Source organism: Gorilla gorilla, chromosome 22 (genome assembly GCF_029281585.2).
Source record: "Gorilla gorilla gorilla isolate KB3781 chromosome 22, NHGRI_mGorGor1-v2.1_pri, whole genome shotgun sequence".
NCBI lineage: Eukaryota > Metazoa > Chordata > Mammalia > Primates > Hominidae > Gorilla > Gorilla gorilla.
Genome location: NC_073246.2, coordinates 25335916 through 25351627, shown reverse-complemented (window position 1 = coordinate 25351627; position 15712 = coordinate 25335916). Strand labels below are relative to the sequence as shown.

General features: G+C 33.6%; 1 pseudogene; it reads right to left on the bottom strand.

Annotated features, from left to right (window-relative positions):
• Positions 1-9576: 9576 nt before the first annotated feature.
• On the bottom strand, positions 9577-10313 carry LOC101126901 (elongation factor 1-alpha 1-like; annotated as a pseudogene).
• Between the last annotated feature and the right edge of the window lie 5399 nt (positions 10314-15712).

The following is a 15712-nucleotide window of genomic DNA, read 5'->3' as shown; positions in this document are numbered from 1 at the left end:
ATTATTTATTGCATAGGTGACTCAAGGCAAAAATACTTTCTTCCTAGAAAGTCTCAAAGACAACTTTCCAGGTGTGGAAAACTGTGGATGTAAGTGATGTTTTTAAAGTGACAGCAGATGATGTCGCCCGAATTATCCCCCCAAAATTTACTCCCAGAGATAGGCTAAGATAGCAAAAGATCTTTGCTGCCAAGGGCAGTTAAGGATGATGTTTTTGAGTGACGTCTCCCACCTCCTCATGAAATTGTGAACACATGAGTATGTGGACACATGGAGTTGCCTCCAGTCCCAGGCCCACCAACCTGAGACACCAGGCAGGCACTTGTGGGATTGGCTTTCCCAGCAGTAACCAGGCAACAAAGTTTGAGATGACACAAGCGCCTCATGGAGGGGACTTCTTATTAAGACAAACTCCCCTGAGAATTTGGCATATTTGGAGCAAAGAGAGTGGGTCTGAATAATCTATGGGTCTTGAGTTCTCAGTCCTTTTAGACTGGCCACATGATGTAATCTGACAATAACCCATCTTGCTGGCAGGGACTAAGAGAGGGTGTTCTCACTTCGTCACAAAAGCCAAGCTCTCAAGTCATACAAAAGGACAAAGGGGAACTTCATCCACTATTATTTCTCAGGGACTCACAGCACAGTTTGTCTAAACCAGCACCTACGTGATGTGAATCCAAAACTCACCAGTCTCTGTGCCCAGCTTGAGCAACGTGCTTCTAAGGGTTTTAAGTCTGTGTTTTATAGTTCCCTTCTTTATGACAAATAACATAGACAGAGACAAAGAAAAACAGAGACCATTTTCAGGAGGAGAAGCTTGAACAAATTCAAAAATTAAGTAGCACATACAATTGCACTACAAAACTCATAAAATACTTTTAGGTGTAAATCTTCCAACATATGTGCAATGTCTATGTTGTAAATTATAAAACAAAATATTTCATGTTTATTGATTAGCAGACAACATTATTATTAAGATGTCAATTCTCGATGTCATATACAAAATCACCGCAACTAAAAAACCAACAAAAAAAGTACTAGAAGGATATTTTTAGTGTTGGAGAAGCTGATTTTTAATTTCAGGTAGAAACACAGATGAAGATGAAGAACAAAGTTAGGTTTCTTACATTTTCTGACTTCAAGACAAATCATTATCAGATTTCAAAACTACAGTAACCAAGATAGCATGATATTGAAGAATTTATGGACATGCAAATTTGTAGAAGAGAAGAGAGAGTCAAGCAATAGAAATGCTAAATATAGTCAGTGATTTTCAACAAATATGCAAAAATAATTAAGTATAAAAACAAAATGTTTCAATAAATTGTGCTGGAACTAATGGATAACCACATATATAAAGGGATATTTTTATTATAGAATATGTGTTATACGTGAAATATTGTATATGTTGTATATTCACATATAGCTACATATTTATATAACTTTATATAATTATATATAACTATATGTCAATATATAACATATAATTATATAAAAGTTATGTAACTATATAACATTATAATTATATAAAAGTTATATAAATATATTAACTATATATACAACATATACAGTATGTCATTTATAACATATTCTATAATAAATACATGTTGATTATACATATTTGTATATATAGTTATATATTTATATGCAACTTATATACACACAAATGTTTTTATATTTGTATATATAAAGATATGTTTTAATCTATATATACATATATATAACAGCCTCTTTTTATACCCCATATATACCTCATTTATACCTCACTTCCTATAAAAAACTTGAAACCAATTTTAGATCTAATGTAAGACAATGTTTTTAAGCTTAAAATCTTGTAGAATTAAGCATACAAGAAAGTCTTTGGGACCTTGGCATAAGCAATGATTCCTTAGACATGATACCAAAAGCATATATTATAAGAGAAAAAAATTGATAAATTGGTCTTTATAAAAATTTACAACTTCTGTTATCTGAAATATAGTGTTGGGAGAAAGAAGGGGGAAGCTACATTTTGGGAAGAAATGTTTGCAAATTATATAAAGGATCTGTATCCAGAATAAAAAACAAAAACTAAAACCTGCAAGCAATATGAAAACAAACAACCCATTTAAACAATGGATAAAAATCTGGGCCGGGCATGGTGGCTCACGCCTGTAATCCCAGCACTTTGTGAGGCTGAGGTGTGTGGATCAGGAGGTCAGGAGTTCGAGACCAGTCTGGCCAACATAGTGAAACCCCATCTCTACTAAAAATACAAAAAAATAGCTGGGTGTGGTGGCACATGCCTGTAGTCCCAGCTACTCAGGAGGCTGAGGCAGGAGGATTGCTTGAACCTGGGAGATGGAGGTTACAGTGAGCCAAGATTGCGGCATTGCACTCCAGCCTCGGTGACGGTGTGAGACTCCATCTTAAAAAAAAAAAAAAAAAATCTGAACAAGTACTTCATCAAATAAGATATGCAGATGGCAAATAAGTAAAAGAATAGATGTTCAACATCATTTGTCATAAGGTATCGCAAAAGAAAAACTGGACAAATGTATCAAAAGACCCCTATTAAAATGTCTAAACAAACAAACTGACAACGAGAAGTGTTGATAAGAACACAAAGTTCAGAAATTCTCATGCACTATTGCTGAATATGCAGAATGTTACAGTTATTTTGGAAAGCAATGTGGGACTCTTCTTAGAGCATCAAGCATACACTTGCGATATGACTCTATAATCCCACTCCTAGATAACTCTCCAAGTGAAACAAAATACTAAGCTTACTAAGAAACCTATATCAGAATATTTATACCAGATTTATTTTTAATATACCAATACTGGAAGCAAAACAAATGTACCTCAACTGAGAAATAAAAACAAACAAACAAACAAAAAATGGTTTTTGCTTACAATAGAATACTACTAAACAGTAGTACTACTAGTTTGACAGAAATACTAATACTAAATAGTTTGACAAAAAGTACAAACTATTGATATACACAACATCATAATGCATAAATAAGTGATACCCAAATCCTTTATAGCATGTGATTTTATTTATATGGTCTCTGTAAAATTATTGGGGCCTGAAACAATGAATGCTGGGTTAATGAAGAGGCTGGCTACAGCCACAAAGGACATTTAGAGAAATCTCTCCAATAATGGAATTGGTGTATATTGTTGATTATTGTGGTGATTATCTGACTGCACTCATTTGCCAAAACTCATGAAACTGTAAACTAAAACTGGTGAAATTTATTGGATATACATTAAACCATAATAACACCAATGGAAAAATTCCTACATGATATAGTTACAATTGGTACTTAAACAGTCACCTGTTAAAATATTCCTTTCTGATGCACATCCTTCTTGCTGTAATATATTTCAATTTGGATCATTTTCCTTCCTTAGTATTTCCTGTAGAGTAAATCTTCTGAGTGTTTCTTTTTATTTTTCTTCTTGTCTTTGAGATGAGGTCTTACTCTGTTGCCCAGTCTGGAGTGCAGTGGTGCAATCATGGCTCACCACAGCCTCAAACTCCCTGGCTCAGGTGATTCTCCTGCCTCAGCATCTCCAATAGTGGGACCACAGGTGTGCATTACCATGCCTGGCTATTTTTAAAAATTATTTATAGAGATTAGGTCTCCCAATGTTGCCCAGGCTGGTCTTGAGCTCCTGACCTCAAATGAGCCTCTTGCCTTGACCTCCCAAAGTGCTTGCACTACAGGTGTGAGCCACCATGTTTTTCAAAAATGTCTCAAATTCACTTTCTTTTTTTAAAGAAGGTTTTTGCTGGTGTGGAATTCTGGATTGATGTTTTCATTGCTTTTTGTTGTTGTTTAACATATTCGGGATGTCATTCAATTATTTTCTTGTATCTATGACTTTATTATGAATGGGTCCAGGCAGGTAACTAGATCTCTGAAAGCCAGATTCACTTTACATATAATCACTTGCTTCTTGTAGACTAAAATATGAGGCAAAATGAAGCCCAGAGCAATACTGCAAGTTGGAGAATTGCTGAAAGAATATCTTCTTGGCAGAAGGATTTTGGACTTTTTTTTCACTTTCGTTTCTTACAGCAAGTTTTGTATAAAACTGAGCATGGAAATTCTCAGTATGGTTGCATAAATTACATATATGCAGATTGCTTTATTTAATTTTTTAGCTGAATACCATTTATATACAACGCCCATAGCTTCTACTCAGGATTCAAACATCCGACACTTAGTATGACCCTACACTCACACCGTATATGGAGGATATAAAACTTTGTAGAAGGGGTAGAAATTCTGATAAATGGAAGCTATGTCCTAAAAGATAATAAATATAATCAATGTAATGTAAAAAATATGTGCTGTATATAACCTAATACATTCTGAAGTGTAACTTTAGCCTATGAAATTTGTGATATTTCAGCTATATAAAATGACTTAAAGGCATACATCCTCATTCTAGTGCACATTAATTTTATGTGTAATGGGCTTGTGTTGGAAGCGATAGATGGCAGTATTGGTTCATTATTAAAGATAATTTATAATAATCTCATTTACCCATTATCCATCTAACCCTATTATTTTTCTATAGTTTTATAGGTAAGTGTGTGAAGATATTTTAAAAAATTAATTTAAAGACAGCTGCAATACAAAAAACCTAGGTAACTTTGATTTGCATTTTCTCTCTGTAAAAACATTAACCAAGGAATGACAAAAGTAGGGAACAAAATGCTTTATTCTTTTATGTGTGGTTCAGAATAGATTACTCACAAAGTCAGTTAAAAATTATCACAGTGTGCTGGTATGGGATCATCCATCCTCCTCATCTTTAGTTCATTGAGAACATTTGTTTCTAGTAAGCTTTCCAGAGCACTTTCCATAATACCTTCTTAGCCTTCGAAATCACTTTGATTATAACATATTATTTAATTCTGAAGCTAAATCAAATGCAAGAAGAAATATCTATTTTCCCAAAATAGGTTTTCTGTTGTTCTGGAGAAAAAAATTAAATTTTAAGTGAACAATGAAAAACTGAATATTCTATAGACAAGAAAGAAAATTATTAATTTTAAACAGTATCAGGAATATGACTAAGGGGCATGCATAAAAAATTATTGCTATGATAAGATAATGTTACAATGAATTAGTCATATATTGCAGAAGAAACCAAAAAAGACAGTATATTTTGGGTCACCTAGTTAATATTCTTTACTAAATGTTTCTAATATTATAAAGGTAACTGCAATGACCTATTAAGCTTATCTTGAGGTGACTGTTGGTGATTGTTTGATAGCTGAATAATGTATGTCACTCACGAATCCATTTCTGTTGTGTGATTGTGTTAGATTTCAAGGAGTGTGTTAGATTTCAAAACAAAATACGATTTTAAAGTTATACTTTATTTTCTTCTTTATAAAGAGATCAAATATCAATTCAAGTCAATAGCTAGAGTAAGAAGGTAACAATTTAACATCATCAAATTGTCATGAAGGCTTTCGGCAATAAGAATACAATGTCATGGAGCCACACTATAGTGCTCCATCCTTCACCTGCAAAATAACATTTCACACTTTTGTTTTGCACCATAAATAGCAACTGATATGGGAGCAAGTTGAACTTGTTTGTAAAATTCACAAAATAATCAAGATACCATTGTAATTCTTCCTTTTGAATTAACCAAATTGGAAAAGATAACTCAAAATTATTGGTATTAATTTTTTCTTTGTATTTTGACACCCACTTTTTATCTCCTGCTGTTTCAATATCAGACAAATGACAGCAAATCTTCCCTTGATTTAACCTGTGCTAATTATTACTCTTTTTAAACTTTTCAATGTGTCTTTTTATTGTGGAAAAAAACTCTCTTTAAGATAATTAGGTATGGTTTCCAAATACCAGTTATTGATTTAGAAAAATGATAACTCCGTGTAAATAAGTAAATTGCCTGAGGTCAAATAGCAAATCACTGAAGGAGGCTTGGAATGAAGAATTCTGATCATCTCTGCTCCTCAATCTTTCTGCTACCTCATGTGCCTTCCAATTTGAAAATTGTTCTTTTACAGATTCAAAGGTTTTTGAAAATATTTTAAATTAATTCTCAAAACCACAGATTCATGGTCTAAAGGGAGATATTCCAGAATATTCTAGGTACAAAGTAACCATATTTAATGAGCATAAGAATTGTATTAATAATTTATTTGCATTTGCACTCATAAACATTTTGACATATTATATTTGAAAATGGACCATGACTTGTCTATGATACAAAAAGGTAGCTAAAATTTTACCTGTAAAATTATAGAAGCTAACATGAAATTGAGTCTTAAAATATACTGAACTCTTAATTATTTCATTAAAACAGGAAGAGACTTCTTTAAAACAGTTATTTCACAATTAGAGCCCAGACAACAAAAGCACAAACAATAACAAAAAAAGATAATTTAGACTTTATCAAATTTTAAACTGTGTGCATTTAAGGAAACAATGAAGAAAGTACAGAGCCAAGCTCTATTATGGAAAAAACTTTAGAAAAACTTACATCTGATAAGATATTCAGCATATATATTGAGTTCATAACAACTCAAATACAGTCCATTTAAAAAAAATAGGCAAAGAATTTGAACAAGTGTTCTCCAAAGAAGCCGTACAAATGACCAGCAAGCACATAAAAAGATGCTCAGCATCATTAGACATTAGGGAAATGTAAATCAGAACTAAAATAAGGTGCCACTTCAACCCACTGAGATAGCTATCAAAAAACAAAGAGACAGACAAAAAAAATACTTAGAATAATAGTCTGGGAAGGATGTGGAACAATTGGACATCTTATGTGTTGCTGATGGGAATGTAAAACGGTGCAACCCTTATCGGATAAAGTTGGTCCTCAAAAAGTTAAACACAGCTGGGAGCGGTGGCTTACACCTGTAATTACAACATTTTGGGAGTCCCAGGCAGAAGGATCATTTGAGCCCAGGAGTTCGAGACCAGCCTGAGCCACAAAGCAAGAGCCTCGTCTCTACAAAACATAATTAAAAACAAAAATTAGTTGGCCATGGTGGCACATGCTATTTGGAAGGCTGAAATGGGAGGATCCCTTGAGCCCAGAAGTTTGAGGGTACAGTGAGTTATGATTACACTATGGAGCTTGCTCCGGCCTGGGTGACAGATCACGACCTCGCTCTCTAAAATCAAACAAAACAAAACAAAAAGTTGAACACAGAATTACCAAATAACCCCAAAATTCCACGCCTTCATATATATCCCCACAAAATTAAAATCAGGTATTCAAACAAATACATTTACAGATATGTTTACAACAGCACAAAATGCAGATTGGTGCTTTCCAGGAGCTGGAGGAGGTGGGGAAGCAACTATTTAATGAATATGAAGGTTTATTTTGTAACGATGAAGATTTTTTGAAACTAGATAGAAGAGGTAGTTTTACAACAGAGCGAATGCCGTTTAATTGTTTAATTTGATTGGTGCTAAATGCCATTTAATTGTTCACTTTGACATGGTTAATTTTTATATTGTCAGTTTCACCTAAATAAAAAATTGCAAAGAAAATATGCATCTCAGGATGTTTTTAGCCAGACTGTACCTTTAGCTAAATCTTTCCATGTAGATGGACTAGATCCCAAAGGTAAAAACTGGCATGGATGATGAAGACATATTTCAAGGTTACTCTCATTTGGTTTATAGCTTCATTAGCCAAAAAGCAGTGCAAAGGAGGACATAAAACAGAAAAGACAACACGTGACTTTATCTGGATTTCTGTTGCCATTCTTATACAAACCTGCCCGCATTTGAATAGAATTAGTTCAGACAGTGAAGAATGCACAATCAGTGAAGGAGCTACTGCCTTAAGTTACATTAGACTTGTAGAAGACCATGTCAGCAATCAACAGCCCACCTCCTACCAGGTAGGGAGGTTCTTCATATTGCATAGTTGTATACTTCACCTTATATTTTTTTACTAGGCCTTTGGTCCAATAGCAGTGGTAACTATAGAATTGTAAAAGTAGTAACCTAAGTTATTTTTCTATAAATTATATCCACAATGTTTATTTGACCATGTTGTTGCTTGGAAGGCAAACAAAATAATATATAGATGGCATATCAAGTATACGAAAATAAAATCAACAATGACTATCAGCGAACATTGGTACAATGTATGAGTGTAGCTCTACATGGTGCAATCACACGTGTAGGCTGGTGTAAACATCACCACAGTCAAGCCATAGAACTCTCCCATTATCATAAATATTCCCCTCGTGCTATTTCTTTACAGTCCCGTTCACCATCTTCTCATAGGCCCTAACTCTACCTTTCAGCAACCACTAATTTGTTTTTTCTTTTCTATGATTTGGCCACTTTTTATTGTTATGTAAGAAGTTTTACATACTATGTGACCTTTTTAAGATTAGCTGTTTTCAGTCAGCATGATGGCCTCAAGATTCGTTCAAGCTGTTGATTGCATCAGCAGTCGGTTACTATTTGTTGCTAAATCATACTCTATTATATGGATGTACCAAGTTTATTTAACCACTTGTCCATAAGGGAGCACTTTGGTTGTTTCCAGTTTGGGGCTGTTATAAATAAAGGTACTATAAATATTTGTGTAGAGATATTTGCATAGACACACATTTTCAGCTCCCTGGCTTAAATGGCTAGGAGTGCAATTGCTGTATCATATGATAAGCATATGTTTAGTTTTTTTACAAAATTTCCAAACCACTTTTTAAGCTACTGCTAAAAGCGGCTGTTCCATTTTACATTTCTACCAACAGTATATGAGACATTCAGTTTCTTTGTATCCTCACCAAGATTTGGTATTGTCACGTCAATTTTTTAAAATTTTTGCTGTTCTAATAGGTGTGTAGTAATATCACTTTGTAGTCTTAATTTGCATTTCCCTAATGGCTAGTGATGTTGGATATCTTTTGATGTGCTTATTTATCATACGAATGTTGTTTTCAGTGAATTGTCTCTATGTATCTTTGGACATTTTGTAATTGGATTTTTTATTGTTGCATTTTGAGAGTTCTTTACATATTCCAGATATAAGTCCTTTTTCGGATATGTGCTTTTATAATACTTTCTCCGTCTGTAGCTTGTCTTTTCATTCTCTTTACAAAATAACGCACGCACAAAAATATTTTAATTTTGATGAAGTCAATTTATTTTTTTATTAACTGATCTTGTTCCTGGTGTTACATATAAAAACTTTTTTAAAAACTGTAGATTGTAAAGGTTTTTCCCTATGTTATATCCTAAAAGTCTAATAGTAAATTTTTTCTCATTGAACTTTTTTAATGGGTCTCAAAATTCTGTGATAAATTTTTGGTCAAATTGTTTCCATTAAAAAGTACTTATTTTAAAAACTAATACTTTAAACCTGCCACACCCAAAAAAGAAAACCAAAGTGGTCCACAAAACATTCTCCTTTCCTTCTGAAGGTTTCACGATGCATCGTTATCATTAACCAGTCATTTACTACTAAACTTAAATGGCCAATTGAAACAAACAGTTCTGAGGCTGTTCTTCCACCACTGATTAAGACCGGGGCGGCAAGTATTATGCATAATATTCATTTATCCTTCTCAGCTTTCTGTGCAGACTTGGTGACCTTGCCAGCTCCAGCAGCCTTCTTGTCCAATCCTTTGATGACACCCACGGCAATTGTCTGTCTCATATCATGAGCAGCAAAGTGACCCAGAAGTGGATAGTCTGAGAAGCTCTCAACACACATGTGCTCGCCAGGAACCATATCAATGATGGCAGCATCACCAGACTTCAAGAATTTAGGGCCGTCTTCCAGCTTTTTACCAGAACAGATATCAATCTTTTCCTTCAGCTCAGCAAACTTGCATGCAATGTGAGCTGTGTGGCAGTCCAGCACAGGGGCATAGCCAGTGCTGAACTGGCCTGGATGGTTCAGGATAATCACCTGAGCAGTGAAGCCAGCTGCTTCGATTGGTGGGTCATTTTTGCTGTCACCAGCAACGTTGCCAGGACGAGCATCCTTGCCAGACACTTTCTTGACATTGAGGCCCACATTGTCCCTAGGAAGAGCTTCACTCAAAGCTTCATGGTGCGTTTCGACAGATTTTACTTCAGTTGTAACATTGACTGGAGCAAAGGTGACCACCATACCAGGTTTAAGAACACCAGTCTCCACTTGGCCAACAGGAAAAGTACCAATACCACCAAGGGCTTGTCAGTTGGACAAGTTTGTGGTAGGATGCAGTCCAGAGCCTCAAGCAGCTTGGTTCCACTGGCATTGCCATCCTTACTGGTGACTTTCTATCCCTTGAACCAAGGCATATTTAATATTTAAGTCTATGATTGATTTTTATGTAATGTTAATGTAGGGTATGGTTTTTTATTTCCCTTATAAATTGCCAGTGGCTTCAGCACCTTCGTTAAAAGTACCATCCTTACTCCAGGAATTGTTTTGTACCTTTGTGAAAACTCGGGTGGCTGTCCTTGTTTGGAAATTATTTCTGGGTACTCCATTCTGTTTTGTTTATCTTTGTTGTATCTCTACTTCTCAAAACCATACCGTCATGAGTACAGTAGCTACATAGTTAAGTTTTCGTATTGACTAGAGTGAGTCTACTCATTTTATTATCTATAGTGTTGCTTTAGCTATTTTCATTTCCTCTTATTTCTATATAACTTTTACAATAAAACTTTTACAGTACTAACTTTTGTCTGGAAAAGTCTTACAGGCATTTTCAGAGGAATTGCAATGAACATTTCTCTCAATTTGGGTAGAATTTACATCTTCACCATAATTCTTCCAATGTATAAACTTTGTGGTGCTATTTATTTAGATTTTTTTTAATATTGCAATATTCAGTATACAAGTACACTTAAATATATTTTTATTTTGTCTACTGAATTTTTCAGTTTTAAAGTTTCCACATATTTAATCTTCTATTTTTTTCATGTGTCTTTCTATTTCTGTGCCATACTTTCTTTTTCTTTCCATTTGTTTCAAATGTATTTGTAATTGCTTGTTGAAACAGTTAATAATGGCTGTGTTAAATTTCTTTTGTGATCATTTAAATATTTCTGTCATCTTAGTTTTATTATCTGTTAATTTTCTCATTTTATTTAACATGAGATCTTATAGATTCTTGCTATAATGAGTAACTTTCAATTAAAATCTTGACATTTTGATAGTATGTGGTGAAACATTTGACCTTATTTAAGATTTGAATTTTAGCAGGCATCCACTGACATTGTTCCAGCAGCTGAAAGGTGGCATCAACTCCTTACTGCTGCATTGGAATATGAATTTATTATGCCAACGTTAGAATTAGGCTTTTGAAACACACTCTACTTCTCACATAACCTAAGTAATATTGAATTTCTGGGTTCACTAATAACTACCTTAGATCTTTTTAAAAATGATGATGTTCACGACACAGTATTTTAATCACTGCAGTTTTTATAACAGATTGATAACTAGAATGACAGGCCACCCTGCTTACTTGTCCTCAGGAGTGTCTTGGTAGCATTATTATTTTGCTTTTCTATAACATTCAGGTTCAGCTTGTCAATGTTCTTTATAAGTAAACACCACGTAAAAATTTTTAAATTGCATTCAATTTATCAATAAACAGAGAATTGATATCTTTACAGTAATGGGTCTTTCACACCCATAAGCAAATTATCTTTACATAACTAGATCTTTTCTAATAATCTTCATTGAGAATTAAATTTTTCTCTGGGTAAAGTTTATATCATTGTTATATTCATATCTAAATATCCTTGTTTCCGTTTACATGTTTAACTTTAATATATTTTAATTATATTTTTTTAATTTTACTGACAGATATAAAAATGTAATTGAGATTCTTTTTTCAGGCCTAAACTAAGCAAATTGAGTTTAGATACCCTGTTTATTTGTATTGCTGTTTTTCAGAAAACCTTTTGTGTTCTATGCAGGTCATCAAATTATTTTGAAAAATAAAAGTTTATTTTTTTCCATCAAAATTCAAATATTTCCTCCTTATATAATACTACTTAACCTTATATTTTCTTGATATAATGCAATGGTTTTGCGTTTCAGTACCATAATAAACAAAAGTGTTATAGCAGTCATCTTTGTTCAATCTATGATCCCAGATGATAAGCATTCAATATTTTTTATTAATGTGTTTTATTTACTCCTCACATTGTTTGTGTTTCTGTCTGTAAATAGCCTTTGAGAGAGTATCCCTGCTCTTTTCTTGTTTGAGAAGGTTTATATTAATGGACAGATGCTACATTTTTTATTTTAGATTTTAGATTTTTTTCTGCATCTATTAAGATCATACTATTTTTTTTTTACCTTTTTGTTTTGATAATGTGGTTGAAAGTTTATCTACCACTGCATTCCTACATAAATCCTGGTCAATATAAATATTTTTGTTTGGTTTCTCTATTGGTTTTTTATGTTGTAGGAGTTGATTTTCTAAAAATTTTTGTTTAGGATTTTGTTTTTATGTTCACTGAAAAAAACAGATTATCACTTTACTTTCTGTTCCTTATTAAATTTTGGTATTAAGGCCTTATACAATAATAAGTTGGGAAGAGCTTTCTTTTTCCCAGTTTTTGGGAGAAGTTTCTGTAATGTTTATTGCTTTTTCAAATTTGGGCAGGATTTAGTGATGAAAGCATATGGAAATAGAAATTTATTTGGAAAGAGTTTAAATTGTAGACTAAAGTTTTTAATGGTAGAGAATTAAATATGCATCTTTTATTAAGGGAGTATATAATGATGTAACTAGTGACCACAGCACTCCCTGAGGAGCTCATTGTACTTGTGAGATTTTGGAGAGAGTTTTTTCCAACACTTTAAACCATGGAGAAACAGAGACATCTCCTTGTTATTTCTTTTAAGAAGTGAATTTTATTTTTCTAGTTCTTTATCTCAGTGAATATGTAAATCATTTTGGACAGAATAGATGTAGAAGTTTTAGACTCTACACCTCATTGTGTGTTTATCCAAGGCTCTCCCTTATTTTCTCAAGACTGCCTTCAACATATTAAGGTCTTTGGATTCTCAGGGTATTTATTAGCATTGGAGACCATTAGCTTCCTTGATTTTGCCTGTTTTATTTTTAGCTTTGAATATTCCCTTTAGTTTGCTTCCATCAAGGACATATATTTAAAATGATGTAAATCAATTTTTAATAGCCAATCTGCAGTGTTTCATAACAGAAGGATTTTTCAGAATATCTTCTCAGCTGTATTATTGGAAATAGCTTTTCCTGGCAACACTCTGCTTAGACTACCTCCTATTATACAATTTGGGTCATAAATTAAAAGTTCAAAGCATCATTGAAGTATAAAGAAGTTTTCCAAAATAAAATCGCTGACATCCAATTTACTAAGAGCAATTCATTGAAAACCTATAGAGAATGATATTGCCGAATGACCCACAAAAGCTGCCCAGAAATAAGTGCTGCTGAAATAGTTGCCAAAATATGCTTAGACAAATTTTTATTATCCTGTTTAATTTCAGATTCTTTTCAATGTCAGACAAAAGTTCCCATGGTTCAAATTCAATTTACAGCACCCACACAGTTCTCATTACAAGTTATGGAGCAGTTTCCATCTCTCTTTGTGGGAATGTGCTTTACTTCCATTGTTCCATCAGCGTATTTAGTAGAAAATTTTCATTTGAAATAAACTTTTTTTAGCCAGCTTTCATTTGAGAAGTCACATCACCAAACTCATGAATGTAGTTTGTCCCCTGAACAAGGGGAAAAAAAATTGAAAATTTTCGACAGCACTGGCAGGTTTTAATTGTTTATTTACAAATAAATAACAGGCAGGATTTCAACAGCCTAGTTGTGTCCATGTTAATACCACAGCTCCTATTCACTAATTATCAATACTTAATATTCTATTAGGAATATACATGAAATAAAGGTTACGCATTGTTTGATTTTTCAATTGGAATTTACCTATTGATTGAAAATTTGAATTTTTAAAAATAAAAGTTAAAACCATTGTTTCTAACTGGGAAAAATATTATAATACAAAAGGAAAATATCCAACATAGAAACAAAAACATAAAACATAAAAAATGACTATCATTTAGTATGTAATATTGCCTACTGTTTTAATTGATGCATGATATGGTCAGATGAAACAATGCTAACATATATTACCTATGTGATGAATCATAAGAAGTCTGTTCTGAAGTCACTGAGAGTAAAAAAAATATCCAATTTGATGTAGAAATAACTGGAAACTGTGGCTGGCATTTAAGTTCAGAATTGGAGTAGGTGAAATTTTAGACTCAGCAGTAACTTTCACTTTCTAGAAAAATTTTATGTCATCTCAGTTTCCTGGTACTTGGTTTGAGAATCATTCCAATTTGTCAGTACAAAGTTTAGAATGAACTGATCCTTTTTTTTTTTTTTTTTTTTGGAGATGGAGTCTCGCTCTGTGGCCCAGGCTGGAGTGCAGTGGTGTGATCTCGGCTCACTGCAAGCTCCGCCTCCCGGGTTGACACCATTCTCCTGCCTCAGCCTCCCGAGTAGCGGGGACTACAGGCACCCGCCACCATACCCGGCTAATTTTTTGTATTTTTAGTGGAGACGGGGTTTCACCGTGTTAGCCAGGATGGTCTTGATCTCCTGACCTCATGGTCCGCCCACGTCAGCCTCCCGAAGTGCTGGGATTACAGGCGTGAGCCACGGCGCTCGGCCGAATGAACTGATTCTTAAATCCTTATAAATAAATTATCAAATAAAACTATCTAGATTCTAGCTGCTAGTGATGACTCTTGCCATTTTGTAAGTGTTTAAGTAGGTACTCTAACAGAACATTTGTACAAAATCTTGATAAACTAAGCCAGATACTGGGATGAACAAAGGATAGTAGATATCCTTGTAGCTTCTGATGCCATCTTCTATATTTCTGTGATCAAACATGGTCCTTGTTGCTCCTATCACTTAATGATTATCAAGAAGGTTTTCACTACATTCAGCCAGGAATCTAATCAGCCATCAGACTTGTTCTTGCCTTGAATTAATCATCTTAATTTCTCTTTGGATCATCTCCACTGAAAAGCACATTTTGTTTTAGATTAACATGATTTTCTTGTCTAGAAGCAATAGATCAATTCATTTCCAATAATTTCCTAGAAAAATGATGCTTTATAGCTTTTTATCCATTCCAGTAAGGGAACAAAGCAATGGATGATCCGGAAAACTCCTCAGAAAAATTAGTTCTGAAACAGAAGCTTCCCAATATTCCATTTGGGTCAGGATGATATCACAATGATTTTGATTTAATGGATAATCTAGAGTGTACTGTAATATTATACATGTTAATTCCAAGACCAAACATGTTTCTTCCTCTGGCAAACTCTTCAGCCCATATTGTCCATCACATTCAACGTATGAAGAAAACTGGACTCTTCTGTACTTGAGAAATGAAAAGTTTATTTGTTTTATTTCTAAAGGCATCAACATGAAAGTTGGATCTGAGATTAGGATTGCTAAAATGAATTCAAACACTAAAATTTTGTTCTTGCAGATCCAGAGATGTATGCACATGAAGCCTACTTATAACTGAGAGGAAAAAGATCTAGTCTGGTAAAGAATCAAATTACAAACAAACAAAAGTAGACAACATTAGCTATGTTTAGATAATAAAATAAAGATGTATACTCATGTTATGGTTTCCTGATTCACGAAACTGAAAAACTTGCCCTC